A 21,783-nucleotide genomic window follows, 5' to 3' on the forward strand; every position below is an offset into this window, starting at 1 on the left:
TATTCAAATCAAGCTGGGCTATCACTTTGTGAATTCTGGGAGTGTATGGTTTAATAGACAGGTTATACAGCCAGGGTGGAATTGTGTCCCAGGAAAGGTGTTCAAAGTCTAAAGCAGCTTGTTTTACTTTAATAGACGCCTCGGTATCCTTACCGTAAAGCCATTGTTGACACACTGACACAATCTTATTATATAAGTACCAGAGTTCTGAATACCAGGTTGAAGTGGTGTACTGACTAGCTGGTAAATACTAAGGTTGTTACTTTGTTCCAGATACCATTACGCATGTGGCCCTACATTGTAGAGAACAGAAACGAGTGACGCTATTGCACCACAATAAGGTTATTTGCTTTTGGTTTAGAACTTTAAAACTGTTCCAACTGTGTCTACTCAGTACTCCCCACATTATCATTCATGCACAACAGCAAAAGGTAGAGTTTGAATCCCACATTAAGATTTAATTCGGCGGTGGCAGCAAAAATATATAAAGGAAATAAAAGGGTCACAAACATCTGTATTGTTTATTTAAACATCTCTAAATATTTAATCACTAATCTCCCGGTCCCAACCTTGCCTCCCCCCCATGCTGCTGCCAGCCCTGCTCTCCCCGGCAGTGGCACCTCTTCAGGGCCGCCGCTGCTGTGCTGGCCTCACCTCTGCTGCTCCATGGACTGTGCTGGGCACTGGGCAGCAGGCCTCCAACACCTCTGTTGCTTCAGGGGCACTGAAGTCCCTTCTGTTCAAGAATGGGGAAATGGCCGTTTTAAAATGGGCACCTGCACTCCTGCATGCTGGTGAAATGCAGCACAGAAAGAATCTAGATGCTGCTGTATCAATGCTCTCATCCCAGTTGTTTTGTTTGCCATGTTATATTGATGCGCATGTTTACAGCATTACAGTAGACAAACTGAGGCAAATGGAGATGAAAACTGGTCTTGTGGTAGCAAGCATGAATTGTCCCCTGTGCTAAGCAGGGTCTGCCTTGGTTTGCATTTGAATGGGAGACTATGTGCGAGCACTGCCAGGTAGCCCCCTTAGGGTATGGGGCCATAGCTCAGTAGAAGAGCATCTGTTTGCGTGCTGAAGGTCCCAGCTTTACTCCCTGGCATCTCCAGGTAGGGCTGAGAGAGACTCCTGCCTGAAACCTTGGAGAGCTGCTGCCAGTCAGCATAGACAATACTGAGCTAGATGGACCAATGATCTGACTTGGTATGAGGCAGCTAGCTGTGTTCCTAAATGGTGCATGCACAGTACTTTGCACAGAATGTGAAAGTTAACAAGGGAGGATTCCTAATACATTGGACCCACTGGAAGCAAAACTCTGTACTTCAAAACTCCAAACTCCAGGGAGGAATTGGAATGATCAGAATTTTGGAAACAACCCTAGTTGAGAGGACTGACTAAGTTCTAGGGTAGGACTTTCCATCAAGACACTGCATTTCTTCTGCTCCTCAGTTGGGCAAGACCTGCAGGAGTCTAGCCATATACACAAACAGTGCTGGAAGGCAAACAAGTGGTGGGCTCTAAAAGCCCCCCCCCCCACCTGCCAGCATTCCACTTCTTGCAGAAGCTTTTGGATGTATTTGGGTGGACTTGGCTGAACCATTGGAACAAACTTCTTGGGTATCAGGCCACCCCACCACCCACATGATTCCGGCCAATTGGGAGGGCAGCTTTAAATGCCATTTCTGCCTGGCCCCTTCAGTTTCAATATTGTCCAACACATTATATTTATCTTTCCTAGTCTGCTTTCTATCTTCTTAGCTCTATATCATTCTTTCAGGTTGAAATCGCTTACTCGGGGGGGGGGGGGAAGAATTATATATATACACACCCACATGCTTGCTAAATAAACTACTGTTTTATTAGATCGTAACATTAAAAAAAGAAAATGGGCAATCAGCCAAACTCCTCCTCTTCATTAAAATCTTCTAATATGAGATAGTCTGAAGAGGTCAAGAAAAATATTTAATATTCTTATTTTAACCAACTTAGATAAGAGGTGAGAAGGGACTTCTGTATGTTGAATAAATGGAAGAGGGTCTAATGGGTCACTTTTTCCACTGGGGTTGCCAAGGCGAGGGGCAACAATGGCTTCTAGACCTCTAGTCTAGCTGCAAGGACTTCTTCAGAAAGAACTGTTTGCCTCTATGAGAAGGGTTGGAAGTTTGAGACCTGCCCTCTCAGGAGGCCTGCCACAGAGATGTCAGAGCAAAACTGATACTCCTTGAATGAATGGTGGCCTTTGTTGTGGAGAACGAGTCGCCCGGGCCCATTCTGGGCTTCTAAGAATACAGTTCTGCCTTCCCCAGTTCCCTGGAAATAGACGTTATCTTTGATGGTGCTTTTAATCTCTTGATCCAACTCCTCTTGAAAACGAAGTGTCCTCACCTTAGGAAAATAATCCTTCAATGTTTCCAGCTGTAGAAATAAAGATGCATTTTATTTATTTACTATGTTGGAATGTTTTTTCATGTCCATGTGACACCATACACAAAGATGAAACAATTTGGTACAAAGTTAGGGTTCCCAAAGATGGAGGGTGGCTCTTCTGGGCACTGGACAGCCAGAAGAGACACGGGGGAAACCCAGCTCTCTGTTGGTCCTCCTGCCACTGCTACTGTCCTGAGGGTCATTCGGTGAGCCCAAGTGGAAACAGCCCTTCCCCAGCAAATGTGCTGCCAGGCAGACCCAGTGTAACCAGAGGTCAGTCAGAGGTCTTCTTCTGAACCTGGAACCTGACAGTGGGTCCAAGAGGATGCTGAAGCAGAACCAAGCCATGTCCACAGGGTGGTACTTAAGTCGTAATTTGGCAGGCTAGAAGCGTGGTTCAGAATGCCAATGCAGTTCGCTGTGCCCAGAGCCTGCAGTTGGGGCTCCTTGACCTTCATGTACCTGCCAATATCCTGTGAGATGAAACACCAGCTCAGAATAATTGCATTGGCCTAAATAATCCCTTGCCATGCTACTGAGAGCTAGGCCAGAAAGGGATTTGCCAGAGCTAAGCCAGGAACGGAGGAGAAAAGAGATATTGAATGGTGGGCCCCTGTGCTGGCCAGGTTCTTCACCTATATAGACTCCACTGGACAAATTCCGAAAGAGTGGAGTACCGCTGTTATAGTGCCAATTTATAAGAAAGGTGAAAGAAATCTCCCCTCGAATTATCGGCCTATTTCACTGTTAAGTGTAGTCAGCAAGCTGTATGCCAGGCACCTTTTAGCCAAACTTCATGCCTGGATGGAGGACAAGAGTGTTTTGGGGGATAAGCATGCCGGGTTTAGAACTGGACGATCTACCATTGATCAGGTCTTTATCCTCTGTCATTTGATTGGGAAATATGGAGATAAGCCTGGGTCGGCTTTATATGTGGCTTTCATTGATTTCTAGAGGACTGCTTTGGGAGAAGCTAGCTCAAACGAACATCGACAAGCGGCTTCTTTTTTTAATGCAACAGCTTTATGCAGGCTCGAACATCAGGGCTAGATGTCATCCTAAAGGCGAACTCTCACAACCTATACAAACCTATAAAGGAGTGAGGCAGGGATGTATCCTTGCCCCCTTGCTTTTCAATTTATATCTCAATGATTTGGCCCCTTGTTTAACTGACCCTAGCCTACATTCGCCATCTGCAGCAGGTGTGTGTATTCCTCTACTTCTTTATGCAGATGATGCTGCTATTTAGCTAGGACCGCGGTGGGCCTGAGGCGAGCATTGAAAAGATTAGCCCTCTACTGTAGAGCCAATTATCTTTTGATCAATCACTCAAAATCCAAAGTCAAGATTTTTTCAAGAAGGCACAGGCTGTTAAGATGGTCGATTGAGGATCAACAGTTAGAACAGGTCTATACATATAGATATTTAGGTGTGACCCTGCAAGCAAGGGGTTCATGGAAGGCACATACAGATCAAGTTACTCTTACTGCATGGAGAAGTTCTCTGGCTATCCGGAGATTTTTCTATTCTAAAGGAGGTGAGATCATTTCGGCCGCCTTGAAATTATTTGTGGCCAAAGTCAGGAGCCAGCTATTATATGGGGCGCAACTTGGTCCTTTTCCTTCATACAAGTCTATGGATGCAGTTCCAAATGACTTCCTTAGGGCTCTACTTAGAGTACCTAGATGTGTCCCCAATGCATTATTAAGGTTCGAGTTAGGTGTTCTGAAGATCAAGGTCTGGGCCTGGCTGTCTATTTTGACCTATTGGCTTAAAGTCAGATTTTCACCCCGAGGATGGATTTCCCTTATCCTGGCTGATGTATTCCAGCCCACCTGGGACCAGGCTATCCAGGACAAAATTGTGTCCTTGGGTCTGTGTATGGACTACCTGGTCCTGTTAAGTCACAACCAGGCCAGGCAGATCCTGAAACAAAGACTCTTGGACTTCGAAATACAATAAGAACTTTCCCGAATCCCTGATTGCACTAAAAGGAGGCTGGGTTTGAGCAGTTTTAGTTGGGGCCCTGCTGCTTACTTGAATGCCCTGAGCTTGACATGCTAAAAAAGAGGGCCTTTTTTAGAGCAAGATTTGATATGTTACCCTCAGCGGTGCTCTCAGGTAGGTTTCTGGGGATTCCTAGAGAGGATAGATTATGCCCATGTGGTATGGGGGAAGTCGAATCCATACAACATGTTTTGTTGAGCTGTCCATTATATAGAAATTTAAGATGTTCCTTACTTACTCCTCTTCTGACACCCTTCCCAGGTTGCTCTGGAGATTTTTATGTTTCCTATCTTCTTGGGGATAGAACTTTAGATGTCACCTTTAAGGTGGCTAAATTCTGTTCTATTGCAGTACTGTTGCGGCAGCGAGCTTTTCCTTGATTAATTTTAAATTTTTTATTGATTATTTGTTTGTGGATATCCATCTATATATTTAAATATTTTACTTCCTTATTGTATTTCTCTATGCTATGAGATGTTGTTATGTTATGTTATGCTGACCTTGGGTGGCAAATAAAGAACTTTGACTTTGACAAGACAAAAGATTTAATATTCTTATTTTAATAGACAGATAAGAGGTGAGGAGGGCCTTCTATATGTTGAATAAATGGAGGAGGGTCTAATGGGTCAGTTTTCCACTGGGGTTCCCAAAGCAGAGGGCAACAATGGCTTCCAGACCTTCAGTTTAGCTGCAAGGACTTCTTCAGAAAGGTTTGCCCCTATGAGAGGGGTTGGAAGTTTGAGACCTGCCTGCTCAGGAGGCCTGCCACAGAGATGTCAGAGCAAAACTGGTGCTTCTTGGATGAATTATGGCCTTTGTTGTGGAGAAAAGTCACCCAGGTCCATTCTGGGTTTCCAAGGTGCAGTTCTGCCCTGCCCACTGCTGTGGAAATAGACGTTACCTTTGATGGTGCTTTTCTTCTCCTGAGCCAACTCCTCTTGAAAATGAAGGTTCCTCACTTCCTTAGGAAAACAATCCTTCAATGTTTCCAGCTGCAGAAATAAAAATGCATTTTATTTATTAAATATGTTGGAATGTTTTTTCATGTCTATGTGACACCATATTCAAAGCAGCTAATAAACAAGATGAAACTATTCGGTACAAAGTTTGGGATTCCCAGAGATGGAGTGTGGCTCTTCTGGGCACTGGACAGCCAGAAGCGACATGGGGGAAACCCAGCTCCTGCCACTGCTGCTGTCCTGAGGGGCATTCGGTGAGTCCAAGTGGAAACAGTCCTTCTCCAGCAAGTGTGCTGCAAGGCAGCCCCAGTGTAACCAGAGACTAATCAGAGGTCTTCTTCTGAACCTGGAACCTGCCAATGGGCCCAAAAGGATGCTGAAGCAGAACCAAGCCATGTCCACAGGGTGGTAGTTACTTCATAATTAGGCAGGCCAGAAGCGTGATTCAGAATGCCAATGCAGTTTTCTCTGCCAAGAGCCTACAGCTGGGGCTCCTGGACCTCCATGTACCTGCTGAGCTCCATTGGGATGAATCAGCAGCTCAGAATCATTGCACTGGCCTAAATAATCACACAGTCCCCCTCTCCATGCTACCAAGAGCTAAGTAAGGAATCTGCCCCATTACAGGGATATCCCTTGGTTGCCATCCCAAACAATTCTAAGGATGATATTTTCCTATACGAACATCCCCCAAAATTAAGTTTTAAAAATCTTAAATATTTGTGAGGAGATGCTTATTTTATTGATCTCTTTCTTCTCAGCCAGTTTGCTTTTAATAGGGAAGCAACCTAGAAATGTTTTAAATAAACAAATAGAATAGGTTCTGCTGCCTATTTCTGTCAGGCCATGTTCTGATGTCTGAAAGGATAAAGATAGAAGCACCATTCACATATTATGTTCAACACTCAGACAACGAGTGGACACTGCAGGAGGTACAGATTTGTACACAGGGGCAGCTATTCATACATTATGTTGAATATAGCCACTGCTTTACATTTCCTATCTGTACCATGCCTTTGAGGGGCTTCTACCCAGGCTCACTTTTAAAATGAATGTAGGTACGGTCAGTCACACAAAAACATGTATGAGTGTACAGACATCTGTACATTTATAAAACATAATGTCTGAATAGGGCTTCAGTTTGTTCTCCTTTCTAGGAAAAGGTCTCTGTGGGAGCAGCTCTGAGGAGATTTCTCCAGCCTTAAGAATTCATAGTCTGATGTAAACATTCAGCAAAACGAAGTGACAACAAACCCAAAGAGCTCTCCCTCCTGCTAGGCTCCCTTTCAGTGATATACATACCATCCTCACTTCAGCCCTATTCACACACTATATTCAATGCTTGTATAACTAGTTATAATTATTCCCATAGTATGTTGAGCACAGGCATAGCAGTACACTACCTATCTGTACCACACAATTGAGGGACCTGTACCCAAGTTCACTTTTAAAATGAATGCAACTACAGTCATGCACAGAAGTGCTCAGACACTTGTACACATGTACTACTTAATGTCTGAATAGGGCTTTCATTGTACTTACATTCAACATTTTGATTAAGTTCTCAACAGAGGGAGCCTCATCCAGCACTCCTCTGATCATCCTCTGGAGTGCCGCCATGGTTTGTTTCTAGGGGGGGAAAGAGAAGGTCAGTCATGAGTATGAGAGACAACTCGTCTTAAGAATACAACATTTAAAAAACACTCATGTTTACAGCGGAATTGTGTTTTATTTCTAGTTGGGCCAAGAAACAACCAGGATATTTTGAAGTGGGAAAGAACGCTCACAATTATCCTGGAAGAACAGCTTGCACATTAAAACTCAGAAAAGAAAGAAACCACCTGTGCAGACAGTCAAACCATTTCAAACTGGGGGTCAATTCCACTTCAAATTAGTCATTATGTTTGAACTCTCCAGTTCAGGTTTGGATCAAATACTGACTTTCCAGAGTGGTTTGGTAACCAGTTCAAACACCATGAACCAGTTTAGGTTCATTTCCTGCAGAATAATATCAAACTCTTTAGCTTGCCATGTAAACCTAGAAAAAGACAACCATGGGACTTACTTAACTTAAGAAAACACAAACTGTTCATTTTTGAAATTTTTTACAGAGTTTAGAAACAAAATTAATGCAGTAGGGTAAAAACCAGGAAAGTAAAGCATTCACCATAGAACTTAAAGCAGGGATGCCAGATTATGGAACAACATATTTTGAACCAATGACTAGTCCAGGGCTTTGCTTCTGGTTCAGGGCAACCAGGAGATTTTCAGTTTGCATTCTGTCCCAGTTCACTGAATTCTACCTAAGTCATACATTGTACTATTACAAAGCAAAAATGTGGGATACTTACATATAAAAGATTCTTCAGTGGTCTCAAAAGAGACAGGACCCCAGGAGCCGAAACAGCAGGAGTTTGTGCCACAGGAGAAAAAAGCTCAATAAGAATTTACTTGACTGTCTGTCCCTGGGTCCAGCTGGCGTAATGCTGTCACTACCATGTGCAGGATTGCTGTTTTAGTTTGAATGGCAAAGCTGGCTTCATTTAGCTGGAAAGAAAAATATTAGATTTTGTAGTGTGAGGACTGGTGATCCAGTCAACCAACGCTCACATATATAAGAGAAAAGTGGCAACTAGGCAAACATAAATGCTGTAGGTCTTTGATGCCTTTCTTCTCTTTTTTCAAAAATGACAGATCTAGTTTTGTGGAGGCTCTGATTTGGATAAATCCATAATAAGTAAAGTGTGCTGTCAAGTCGATTTTGACTCCTGGCACCTGTGGTTTTCTTTGGTAGAATACAGGAAGGGTTTACCATTGCCTCTTCCCATGCAGTATGAGATGATGGCCTTTCAGCATCTTCCTATATCGCTACTGCCTGATATAGTACCAGCAGAGATTTGAACCAGCAACCTTCTGCTTGTTAGTCAAGCATTTCCCCACTGCGCCTCTTAAGGTTACAGTAAATCCATAGTACTTAACCAAATTTTATTTAACCCTTAGAATTGCCATATTTTTTTAAAGGGGAAGTCCCACTACAGAACTGGTCTAGTTTGCCACTACGCTTTCCTGACACAACCCCCTACAATTAAAACCCTAATGACAATGAGTATACTTTAGCTCTGTGATGGTGTCTATTGCAGGTGTCGATAGGAACCCAGGGTCCAGATGTAAATTGGCTTTCTGCATGATCTCCTGGGAGAGGTCAAAGAGCAGAAGAGAATCTGTCAGTATTCATGGACTTCATTAGGATAGCTCCAGCCCCACACAGTCTTGGTAGTCAGGTTTTGACTGAGCCTATGCTTGGTCATTCTCTTCCATTCTCTGCTGCATTTCACCCACCAAAATGGCTTCAGCAGCCTCATCTTTCTCATTGTCCAGAGTCTCTTTTCCATTTGTCTTCGCTTCTTTAATCCGAACACACCTTCTTTAAGCCTAACACACCACTTTTAATTCAGACTCACAAATCTGTCAGGCTCCTAAGCACTAGCTGCCCCGCCCTCCTAAAACATTTAACCCAAGTCCCAATAATTCCCCAGGAGCCTGGGGTACCTCCTCACTTATGATGATTCCTGAAGACTGGGAACTCCATGCTGAAGTTGGTTCAATGTAGCTAAATTTTTTTCCAGAACTTCCATTTGGGAACTCCAAGACTGGTAACTCTATGCTGAAGTTCGTTCAATGTAGCTGATTCCCCCCCCCCGAACTTCCATTTGGGGGACTTGCCCTTAATGGAGTCATTGATGGGGGCAACCTTATGCAGCCTCCTGCAGAAGCTGAAGACTCTTCACAGCCTAGAAGAGAGCAGGGAAAAAGTGAGAAAAAGACCCTTAAGCAGACATTTGCATGGGGAGGAGACCAAAGGGACAGGGAATTATTGCAGAACAGCCAGGGCATCAATACAGGTAGCCCAGTAGGTTTCAAGATACTGAACAGTGACTGAGAAATTGGGTAGATACAGCTGCCTGAACATGGCACAATTTAATTAGAAGAAGAAGAGCTAAAGTCAGAAGAGCACATATCAGCTGCTCAGAGCTCAAGCGTAGCCAGAGAACAGGCCCTGGAAAGGGGGTGGGGGCTGCTGCTTCTCAAGGCCTGCCTGGCCTGAGGGAAGGAAGGAGAAAAGGAAGAAGATACAAGGGCTCTTCTAAGTTTCCATCCCTTAAAAGAGTTGGGGTTTCAAGATGGGGGGGGTGTTCTCTAAATGGCTAATAAAGCAGAGTAAGGCCTACGATTTCAGCCAGATTGACTTAAGGCCTACCACTGTTTCAGGAGACAGCTTTGCTGATAACACCATCCTGGAGGGAATTAAATCAAGCAGGAGAACTGTGAGATTTGTGGGAAATTTCTGAGAAGAGAATCTAGTTTTGGACATGGAGTCTAAAACAGTTGTTGTTTTTAATGATCATTGGTGTGTGTGTGTGTGTGTGTGTGTGTTTAAGATAAAGGGGGGAAATGAAGTGCAGATTTAAAGTGAACACAAATTACCAGGAGAGGAGAGCTGGTCTTGTGGTAGCAATCATGACTTGTCCCCTTAGCTAAGCAGGGTGTGCCCTGGTTGCATATGAATGGGAGACTTGATGTGTGAACACTGGAAGATATTCCCCTCAGGGGATGGAGCTGCTTTGGGAAAAGCAGAAGGTTTCAAGTTCCCTCCCTGGCATCTCCAAGATAGGGCTGAGAGATATTCCTGCCTGCAACCTTGGAGATGCCGCTGCCAGTCTGGGTAAACAATAATTAGATTGATGGACCTGTGGTCTGACTCAGTATACGGCAGCTTCCTATGTTCCTTGTTGTGTCCTTTATTTACTGCTGAATAATCATGAGGTGGGATCACACTGCCACGATTATGAATCCTATAATTTCATTTAATTGTGGGATTTTATGCGTGTTTGTGTGTGTGTGGGGGGATTAATCTTTGTAACAGCTTCAATTATGTTTTTGGTGCTCAACATCAGGAAGTTTTACCTTGTGTTCTGTGCTCACATGATTATATTATTTGGTAGGTAATTTATAGAACTTTAGTCAAAATATAATTTTGAAAACTTTAAAATTTGGATCCTGAACACTCTGTTGGACTGAGTGGAGTGTTGCCAAGTATGCAGACTTAAAATATCCCATAATAACAATGTGTTGTCAAAGCACAAAGAGAAAAGAGATCTGTGCTGCTAAAGTGGAGGTGGTATTCTGAAGATAAATTCTGTGCCCAACCTAGTTATTGAGGCCTATAATAAGCCTATTATCTGGAACCGCCCAGAGACAAAGGTTTGGGCAGTATATAAGTTAAATAAATAAATAAATAAAGGCATTGGTAATATTCTTTGTGAAACAAGGCTTAAAATACTACAGGATCCTCCAAATAATAATGATCAAAATCAGCAGTTTTTCTATAAAAAGGGAAATTTATCCTCCTGTAACAGAAGGAGCTAATATGGTGGAGAAAACTCTGACCAAAGAACCTTTCATTATGTCACAGTTCTGCTAATATAATTCAGTAATCTAAAAACCTTTGGTTTAAGATGAGAGTTAAGATGCTTTATATTTTAACTTGAGATCGGAAATTGCAAGTTAAGGTGCCCATCTGTTACCAGAACTGCACAGAAGTGCTGGCAGGATGCTCTGGCTATGCTTTTTGGGTTAAAGTAGGGAAATTAACTCAAATTGGAGTGAAGTTCTGACACAGCATTAATTAAAGCAAGTCTGAGTACTGGAAATGAGGAGAGAGATGTGATTACAGTTTCAAAGCTTTATTTAAAGTAAAACTGGGGAGTTACAAAAAGAAAAGGGAGTTTGGTTAGGAGGCCTAATAAACTGGCTAGTATTTCATAGAAAATCAAGCGAGCTTACTTAGAAATCTTGGATAAAAGTGCCTGGGTAGAAAGAGTGGAGAGGGAGGTAAAGAGGTGGCAGAGCCTGGAGAGAGATAGCTGTGGCGATGCCTATCCATCCTAGGTGCATTGGGTGTGCAAAGTTCAATCCAAATGCCTCCCTGAGAATAGGGTGCAGAAGAAAGGGGAAAGGAGCAAGGGGCAGCAGCCATAGCTCGCATGTATGAGAGTCTATTGGATAATATAATCCTAACAGAGTCCAAAATCATGTGGCTTGCTCAGGGCAGATATACCCCAAATCATCAGCTAGCTCTGCATGGGTGTGTGGTGCAAATGGCTCTATTTTTGCCCACTCCCTCAAAACTAAGGCATCCCAATGCAAAAGTGCAAATATTTTGTTTACCATGAGCTCTCCTCCCTTATCTTTACCAGTCATTCAATCAACCCGAGGAGGAGGAAATAGCGGGCTGTTTGATCATCTCCTCTGATCACTCAAAGCGTCATTTGCGGCAAGAGTCTTCCGACCGCAGGTCTATTAGCTGTTCTTGAAAGAGACCTCCCTGGCAGACGATTGAGGTCTCCTTCCTCGGCAGGCGGATTGCCCGCCCAGACGATTACCGGTTACTGCCGGCAGCGTGGAGTGTCGGGAGTTGGGATGCGTCTTCCCAGACCCTGGAACTCCTATAATACACTGTGCAATATGATGGCCAGGAGTCCACGTGGCACTGACACACGAGCACTAAGTCTGGTTTAAGCCTGGGAGGAGAACTGGTCTTGCGGAAGCAAGCATGACTTGTCCCCTTAGCTAAGCAGGGTGTGCCCTGGTTGCATCTGAATGGAAGACTTGATGTGTGAGCGCTGTAAGATATTCCCCTCAGGGGATGGAGCCACTCTGGGAAGAGCATCTAGGCTCCAAGTTCCCTCCCTGGCTTCTCCAAGATAGGGCTGAGAGAGACTCCTGCCTGCCACCTTGGAGAAGCTGCTGCCAGTCTGTGTAGACAATATGGAGCTAGATGGACCTAAGGTGCTGGCAAACTGTCTTTGAACAGTCTGAACGTCAAAGGTATAACACCAAAAAATGTGAAGACTCCACTGAACCAGCATGGCAAAGGTCTTCCCTATAGTGTCCGATCAGATTTCCCTTTTTAAAATGCCTGCAAATTCAGTAATCCAATTTTCTTTTTAATTTTAAGATGAGAGTTAAGATGCTTCATATTTACACTTGTGCTCTAAAAAGCATGGGGACTCCAAATTAAGGTGCCCATTTTAACTTCTCTGCAGTTGTGCCCTGAGGAGTTGATATGAGCTCTTTTGCCCTTGGCTCTTCTCCTTTTAATAAAGTTGTGGCAACCTTAAATGATATTTATCAGTGTCTGTCTCTTTTTCTGCTGTCTAGAAAGAAGTACATTTTAAAGGTTGTACACAAGTGACTTCGCCTCTAAGCATAAACAGAGTAGATTTCTCCCCTTTAAGCCTCAGGCCTCCACTTAATGGTTAATGGCTGATAAGATAATGGCTCACTCAAAGTAGTCTCTTTGCAATTAAAAGGACACTAGACTTTCCTTAATATGTCCTTTTAATTTCAGTAGGATTACTTTGAGTAATGTTCATTATGTAAATCAATTTCTTTCTTTCTGTATTCTCTACAAAGTAGGAAAGGAGGAATTAGTATATATAAAACAAGAATATTAATAACAAATTATTTGCCCTGTGGGATGCTGTAGCTAATTTCAGATTATGTGAAAACAATCTATGTCCTGAGTGGGGGTGTGTGTGTGTGCTGGTGGGTTTACCTCACAGGATCGTTATGTTGTTTTCCACCCACATTTTCAAAAGGACCTTTCCATTATTCTCCCCTCCCCTAAGACCAGGCCTGCTCAATTTAGGCCCCCCAGCTGTTTCTGAACTCCCATAATCCCCAGCCACAGTGCCCAATAGCCAGGGATTATGGGAACTGTAGGCCAACATCTGCAGGAGAGAAGAAGTTGAGCAGCCCTGTTCTAAGACCTTTTTTCAGGGATTGTTTAACTGTTCACTCATTATATGGAAGCAAGCCCCACTGAGTTTAATGGTGTTTTCTTCCTTCTAGATGTGCACATATAATGGCAGTTTCAGTTATCAAAATGTTGCTGGAAAAGGCATGGATACTCAGCCCAGCATCCTCTTTCTCACAGTGCTCAACTACATGCTTTCAGAAAGCAGTAAAGAAATCCCAGAAACCAGTGCCAACAAACTATTATTGTGGTGTAGACTGCCCTTGATCATGGATGTTCTACATGATAGTCAAGATGCCTTTGAATATGGAGGCTTCATTTCTTACATATGGTCAAGTGAAGAACCAGGAAGTCACTCACTAGAAATTGCCAGGACTTGCCCCTCCCAACTTTGGCTTCAGAATGTATTTTATTTATTTATCATATTTTTAGAATTCTCAATTAGCAGACTGTTATGCTCTTAGCTAACTTTCCCTTAGTTATTTTCCCCATTATTGTGGAAGTTTCGAACAATAATCATTCAAATACTACCGGGTGGATGATTTTCCAAGCCAGCAAAAGGCACCACCAATCCAGAATGGAGCTGAATGGATCAGTAAAGAGGCACCAAACATTTTAAAATATACATAGTAAGGCTATTCACACGATTGCCCTGGGCGGGCACGGAGGGAAGGCTGCTTTACACTTACCTTCCCCCAGATGACCAAGCAGGTCGGCTTCAGCGCGTCTCCCACGCACTCACATAGACAGGCCTGCTCTGTGCAACTCCGTGAAGCACAGAGCAGGGCAGAAGGATCTGGGGCCAGAACTGGTTCTGGCCTCCAGATACCCCTCAATGCAACACGTGGCACACACATTGGGTTGGGGATTGCCCCCTCAGAAGGGTGCTCTATTTGCCCGTCTCTGTGACTCCTCGGGCTGCACATAGCCTGAGGAATCACACAATTCTTGGTACCTCTGCTAAAAGCTGGGTTTATTAAAGGGGTTAGGCAGGAGGGGAGCAGAGGGATCCGCGAGGATCCTGCCGCTTCTCATGACCAGTCTAACCCTCCTTGGGGGGCAGCCCAGGCAGGGTTAGGCTGGTCATGAGAAAAGCTTCTATCTGTGGTGAAAAAAAGGTTGCCAACACTTTGAATCCTCTTTTTGAGTTAAAGCTTTGAACTGCTGTACCTCAACCAGTTTGCAATGGATTTGCACCACATTTGGAGAGGTGGTGCCTCTCATTCTCTAGTTGATGTGTGAATAATTTCATGGGGATTGTATGGATACCTTTGATTTCGTCCAGTTGGGGCATCCATGGAGGGCATCATAAACAATAGGTGTGTTCATGCCTGGTTCCATTCCTAATCATGTGGGCAGGGGACTATAGTCAGAACTGGCCCAGGAACAGAAGGAGAATGGCGAAACTGCTATAAAATCCTACTTTTGAGGCAAAGAAATCTTCCCTCATCTTCTCTCCCATTTCTTTCCCTTTCTCCCTCCCTGTCTAACTATCCCTCCTGTTACTAAAAGCTTACTATGCCCCCTCCTATATTCCTTCCAATGCTATCTCTAACACTCTAACACACAAAAACACACTCAGAGACACAAACACTCTCTCAGACTCACACACTCTCTGTCTCTGTCCTCTATCTCTCCTACCCAACTCTACCTCACCTCCTTCCTCCTCGCCTAACTCTCCCTCAAAGAGCAGATTAGCCCAAGAGATGTCCTAAAAGAGGATGTGTCACTAGCCTCAGCAATGGTCATTGGTCCTCTTAACAAATTTCTTCAGGATTTTGAGGCATCTGTCCTTTCAAATTTCACTCTTCAAATGCATATATCTGTTTATCTGAGAAATCAGAGGACTCTTAATTCACCACCGTGTTTAAAGCGACACCATCACTGGCCCCGTATAGCAGACACCTCACACCTCCATCTACTGTCATTCATCCCAATAAACATCCACAGTGGCACCTTCTTTCTTTTGTGCTCTACAGGGAAACCTCGCTATTTGCAGACTCACCACCCACATTTTCCTGTATCTGTGGGTGTCTAAAGGACACCTGATTTCCTTATCAGCTGACACAAAAGGGTTAAAACCCATGTAGCCACGGTTTCTAGAGGTCCATAAGTGACTGTGAAGTAACTTCATGTCGCCATTGTATGCATTCCTAAGGAGCATGTAAGCAGGAGCCATTTTGTGGCTCATCTTGGTTGAAGACAGACATTTTCTCTGTGCTTTTGCAGTTTTGGGGGGGCATTTTGCTGCTTGGGGAGTATTGCTGGGCACAAGGAAACAAGGAGATCCTGGAGAGCATGGCACTGTTGTTGTTTTTTGCCCTTTTTTGCTCTAATTTAACTGTTTTGAGGAGCATTTCATGGTTTGGGGGGCATTGCTGGGCACAAGGAGGCTCCATGGAGCTCTCTGCAGTCATTCCCCCCATTATTTTTTGGACTTTTTTTTTTTTGCCCTTTTTAATCAATCTAGGTACGTAACCTTCCTTTCCCCATAGGCATAATGCCTTGTTACCTGAAGTTTCATTAACTCGTGGTAGTAGGCGAGGAATGGAACCCTCCCGAGTAACGAGGTTTGCCTGTCGTTGTCTTGAAATATTTGTACAGTTACATTCTGCAAACTATTGTAATATGGCTAGCATTAGCAATTACATCACATATTAGCACAACCCAACAAATGGTCACAAGCCATCATATAATCACTACAGATCACTCACATAAACATAAATTTGTATATAGTACTTTCAGTGTGAAAGATTCTTCACATCTCTTCCACCCCTTTTTATTGGCTACACAAACTGGAACTGCAAAACTGACATGCTGTGATAAGAAGGGAGAGCCACACACTGCACAACCACTTATAAACAGAACCACTTAACCATCATGGTGGGTCTGCTCTAAGTAGGACTAAGTCAGGATCCTGGCCTACATATATTTCAACTGATTTAACAAACTAGGAAAGAAATATCACCACACAACTTTGTGTCTGAATACTGTCAGACAACCACACAGTATTCCAGCTCCCCATTGCCTGGTCTAAGTAAGGCCTCTTTCAGGCTTCCTGAGCCTTGGAGAGCCTGCTCACGCTCACCTCTCTGCTTCTGCCTGCACTAGGCTAGGCTGCTGCGCTGACACTGTGCATTCTCTGCAAGGGCCGCGAAGGCCTAGCCACTCCTGCTGCGTGACACCACCTCCAAAGGCTGGCTGAGCACGGCAGGCTGAGATAACTGTCTCTCCAGTGCATAGCAATAGTGTGCTCCCCACCTTTCCTTCCTCCAATGGCAAAGCTCAGGTTTGCCAACTCCTCCCTCATTCATCAAGATTTGTGTTCACACCTATTCATTTGAATGACCCCAGCTCTTATCTTCTCTCTGCATTTCCTGTCTTTCTGTAATCAACTTCCTGTTAATTTTCCTGCCCCTCTTTTGGGTGCATTGATTAATCCTATTTCTAAAAACAGCTTCCTTCTTCATTTTACATGATGTGGAGGCTGCAGTATCTTCACTGTGCAATGTAGAGATTTGGGCTGTTCTTCCTTGTATATTCGGGGCACTGGGCACATACTGGAATTCCTCTAACTTCAAACGGAGACATTTAAAATTGTTCACAACTTTTCTCTTACATTTGGATCTGTTTCCATATTTCATTTTCCCTGCTCCACCCCCTTTGCATGTCTCAGCTATATTTCTAAAAGCTGAGATTCTAAGTTACTAAGGTTCTATGTTACTAATCCTTCTTACTACTTCATTGGATAGAGGAAACTAGTGAGTAAATCCATCCTTCTGTCTAGGTCAGAATTGTCCACTGTTATTGGCAGCAATGTCAAGCATTGGTCTGTCCCAGCCCTACCTTGATATGCCAGGGATTGAACTTTCTGTGTGCAAAACATATGCTCTAACCATCGAGATACAGCCCTATCCCTTCAATGTCAACTTCTATTATGGTTGCCAAGTGACCAGAAAAGACTCACCCTTGCCATTTTATGTGTATGCAGGGAGTGGAGGTTGGCTTGCCTTTGGAGTTATTTGCCAGAATTAAAAGGGACAAGGCTGTTTTTCTCTCACTTCCTCAGTCTTTTTTATAAACTGCATTTAGGATTTTAACTGAGAACCACTCAAACTGCTACTGGTCCCACCCCTGCTCTTAGACTATTAAGCCACATTCATACGTAACACAGAACCGTGGGTCCAATGGACCTGCAGTCCTCCCCCCATTCAGATGTTGGGGAGAGGGGTTTCTCTGCAGTCAGCGAGACTGCAGAGAGGTGGGGGAGCTGGCTGTGTGGGCTTCCTTCTTTCCTGAAAGACAGCCCACATAGCCAATTGCAGTTGGAGTGACGGAGGAGCTTCCTCCCTCTACTCCAGTTGCAGAGAAGGCTAACAGCATTGCCAGCCTTGGATGCAACACTGGCACTGACAAACTGGAAGTTGGGAGGAGAAACTTCAAGATAAGCGAAGGTGACAAATGGAGTTTGGGGAGGGAAACTGTGGGTCAGTTTTTTTCTTAAACTGCAGTTTGTCACATTTAGACGTTAGGTAGGCTAGTGAAACCGGAGGTGAAGGTTTTGTGTTACATCTGAACCCGGCCATAGCCTCTGCTTCTCCATCCTGCTCTGGGGCTCAGCCTCAAGCTTCACCCACATACCAGAATTTTTATTTCAAAAGGTGGCAACTCTGACTTCTGCTGCTTTACTTCAAGTAGGTTCTGTGAAAGAAAACCAGCTATGCCTGCACAATTTACCTATTAAATCTGGCAGGCTCCGCAGCGCCCTCTAATGGTTGCAAATGTCATGGAAATAAGAACATAAGAACAGCCCTGCTGGATCAGGCCCGAGGCCCATCTAGTCCAGCATCCTGTTTCGCACAGTGGCCCACCAGATGCCGCTGGAAGCCACAGGCAGGAGTTGAGGGCGTGCCCTCTCTCCTGCCATTACTCCCCTGCAACTGGTACTTGGAGGCACCCTGCCCTTGATGCTGGAGGTGGCCCACAGCCCTCCGACTAGTAGCCATTGATAGACCTCTCCTCCATGAAGTCATCCAAACCCCTCTTAAAGCCATCCAGGTTGTTGGCTGTCACCATGTCCTGTGGCAGAGAGTTCCACAAGTGGATCACGCGTTGTATGAAAAAGTACTTCCGTTTGTTGGTCCTAGACCTCCTGGCAATCAATTTCATGGAGTGACCCCTAGTTCTAGTGTTATGTGAGAGGGAAAAGAATCTCTCTCTCTCCACTTTCTCCACACCATGCATGATTTTATAGACCTCTATCATGTCTCCCCGCAGTCATCTTTTTTCTAAACTAAAAAGCCCCAGGTGTTGTAGTCTTGCCTCATAAGAAAGGTGCTCTAGGCCCCTGATCATCTTGGTTGCCCTCTTCTGTACCTTCTCCAGTTCAACAATGTCCTTTTTAAGATATGGTGGCCAGAATTGTATGCAGTACTCCAAGTGTGGTCGCACCATAGTTTTGTATAAGGGCATTATAATGTTAGCCGTTTTATTTTCAATCCCCTTTCTAATGATCCCTAGCATGGAATTTGCCTTTTTCACAGCTGCCGCACATTGAGTCGACACTTTCAACTAGCTGTCCACCACAACCCCAAGATCCCTCTCCTGGTCCGTCGCCGACAGCTCGGATCCCATAAGCATATACTTGAAGTTGGGGTTTTTCGTCCCAATGTGCATCACTTTACACTTGCTAACATTGGACCGCATTTGCCATTTTGTTGCCCACTCCCCCAGTTTGGAGAGATCATTTTGGAGCTGCTCACAATCCGTTTGGGATTTCACTACCCGGAAGAGTTTGGTATCATCTGCAAATTTGGCCACATCGCTGCTTACCCTTGCTTCTAGATCATTTATGAATAAATTAAAAAGCAACCGGTCCCAGTACAGATCCCTGGGTGATCCCTGTATCACTTCTTACTTCCCTCCATTGTGAAAACTCTCCATTGATACCTACCCTCTGTTTCCTGTCTTTCAACCAGTTAGCGATCCACACATGTACTTGTCCCTTTATCCCATGACAGCTAAGTTTCCTCAGGAGTCTTTGATGAGGAACTTTGTCAAAAGCTTTTTGGAAGTCCAGGTAGACTATGTCAACTGGATCACCTTGATCCACACACTCGTTGACACTCTCAAAGAAGTCCAAAAGGTTGGTGAGGCAAGATTGGCCTTTGAGGAAGCCATGCTGGCTCAGTCCCAGCAGGGCTTGTTCTTCTAGGTGCTTTACAATTTTATCCTTGAGGATGCTTTCCATCAATTTGCCTGGAACGGACGTTAGGCTAACTGGCCTGTAATTTCCCGGATCGCCCCTGGATTCCTTTTTGAAAATCAGTGTTACATTTGCTATTCTCCAGTCCTCTAGTACAGAGCCTGATTTCAGGGATAAGTTAAATATTTTGGCAAGGAGGTCGGCAATTTCACATTTGAGTTCTTTGAGGATTCTTGGATGTATGCCATCCGGCCCTGGTGATTTGTGGAGGACTCCAGTCCACTTAGGTTTTCTAGCTTGTTAGATTCTATCCCTTCTTTAACATACAGTGCTACCCCTCCTCCAAGGCGCCCCTCCCTGTCCTTTCTATAGAGTTTATACCCAGGGATAACAGTGTCCCGCCGGTTCTCATTGTTCCACCATGTTTCTGTTATGCCCACTATGTCTATTTCTGCGTTAGCAACCAAGCACTCCAGCTCACCCATCTTGGCTCGGAGGCTTCTGGCATTGGCATACAAGCACCTATACACTGAATCTCTCCCCTGATGTATGCTATTCTTTTGACTCTTTGACCTGCTGGCACAGGCTCCCGTCTGCTCTTTATGCGGTTCTGCTCTGTCCCCTTCTGTTTTATTTGAATTCTTTGCAGCCTCCCACTTTAAAATATGGCTTTTGCCAAACGGGATACTGCCCAGCTCCCATCGGCTGTTCCCCAGGTGTCATTTAAAAAGCTGCTCTGCAACCTTTTTGATTTTAAGCGCCAGCAGTCTGGTTCCATCTTGGTTCAAGTGCAGCCCGTCCCTTTTGTACAGGCCTTGCTTGCCCCAAAATGTGTCCCAGTGCCTAACAAATCTAAACCCCTCCTCCCAGCACCAACGTCTCATCCACGCATTGAAGCCTCTCAGCTATGCCTGCCTCACTGTACTTGTGCGTGGAACAGGTAGCATTTCTGAGAATGCTACCTTGGGGGTCCTGGACTTCAAAATGCTACCTATCAGCCTAAATTTGGCTTGCAGGACCTCCCGACTGCATTACCCCACATCGTTGGTGCCGGTGTGCACCACAACAGCTGTCTCCTCCCCAGCACTGCCTAGGAGCCTGTCTAGATGCTGCGTAATGTCCGCAGCCTTCGCACCAGGCAGGCAAGTCACCGTGCGGTCAACACGCGGGTCACAAACCCATCTCTCTATCCCTCTAATGATTGAATCACCCACTACAAGGAGGCCCCCACCCCCCAGAGGAGTATCCCCTGTGCGAGAGGATATGGGCTCATCATCCATGGAAGGGGTCCCTTCTAAAGGAGCATTTCCCTCTTCCTCAGACCGATGTCCTCCTTGCCCAAGACCTTCATTCTCCCTGACAGCAAAGGAGCTACCAGCCCTGGAGTGGGATGCCTCTATCACATCCCTGAAGGTCTCGTCCACATGCTTCTCTGTCTCTCTGAGCTTCTCCAGATCCGCCACCTTGGTCTCAAGGGAATGGATTTGTTCCCTGAGAGCCAGGAGCTCCTTGCACCGAGCACACACTCATGACTTCTGCCCATGGGGCAAATAGTCGTACATGTGGCACTCTGTGCAATACATTGGGAAGTGCCCCTTCCTCTGCTGACCTTCTATCTTCATACTGTTTTGGTTGGCTGTTTACAGTATTTAGGGAGCTTATTGTCCGTTTATTAGATAGTTTATTAGGATAGGTCTCAGCAGTAATGGTCAACTATTTAACTGTCCGAACAGTCTTTCCCAAGAATATGAGGGATAGGAGGGAGGGATGTATACTTACGTTCTCTTCTCCACCAGGCTCCTTGTGATCCTTGTGATCGCAGGGGCTTGTTCCAGGCTCCCCTGCACACTTCCCACTAAACTCCTGCAAAACTCCTACGTCCTGTTTGCTATCCCTGTTGGCTATGCTCTGTTGGCTATGCTTTCGGGCCTTCACCTCATATGTAGAGTAGCCTTCCAACTGTCACACAGGATGTGAGTCACAGGAAAGGAATGTGGGCCTCTCCCAGCTCTAGCTGACTCCACCCCCACCACTGAGTAAACACTGCCTTTAGGTAACCCTAAGAACTACTAGCCCTGTGATATCTTAACCCTAACAAGTAACACACAGAGAGATAGAGAGACTAAGACCTACCCCTTAAAGAGAAACAGCCCCTGCAAAAACTCAATGCAGCAAATCAGGAATCAGCAACATGAACAGGTTTTTCTTTTTAAAGAGAGGGGAGCTCCAAGAGCATCCTGTCTATAGTGGTTAATGCTGTTGTGCCCTATAAGCAAGGATCTTGGGACTTTAATGTACTCAGTATATCCCAGGATTGCACGTGACTCATGAAGCTAAACATTGCCTATTAACGAGGGCCT

The 21,783-nt window shown here is 44.8% G+C and overlaps 1 long non-coding RNA gene across 5 annotated transcripts; it reads right to left on the reverse strand.

Moving 5' to 3' along the window:
- Positions 1–1,839: 1,839 nt before the first annotated feature.
- Positions 1,840–21,401, reverse strand: LOC128347786 (uncharacterized). Of its 5 annotated transcripts, none has more exons than XR_008317716.1 (5): positions 21,203–21,401; positions 7,751–9,190; positions 6,942–7,028; positions 5,342–5,432; positions 1,840–2,421 (listed from the first exon to the last, which is right to left on the reverse strand). It is a non-coding gene; the product is annotated as an uncharacterized LOC128347786 (long non-coding RNA). The 5 variants fall into 5 exon arrangements; XR_008317717.1 differs by lacking the exon at positions 21,203–21,401 and adding an exon at positions 16,307–17,813; XR_008317718.1 differs by lacking the exon at positions 21,203–21,401 and having other exon boundaries at positions 7,751–7,946; positions 8,512–16,239.
- Positions 21,402–21,783: the final 382 nt, after the last annotated feature.

The sequence above is a fragment of the Hemicordylus capensis genome, chromosome 2, assembly GCF_027244095.1.
Source record: "Hemicordylus capensis ecotype Gifberg chromosome 2, rHemCap1.1.pri, whole genome shotgun sequence".
NCBI classification, from domain to species: domain Eukaryota; kingdom Metazoa; phylum Chordata; class Lepidosauria; order Squamata; family Cordylidae; genus Hemicordylus; species Hemicordylus capensis.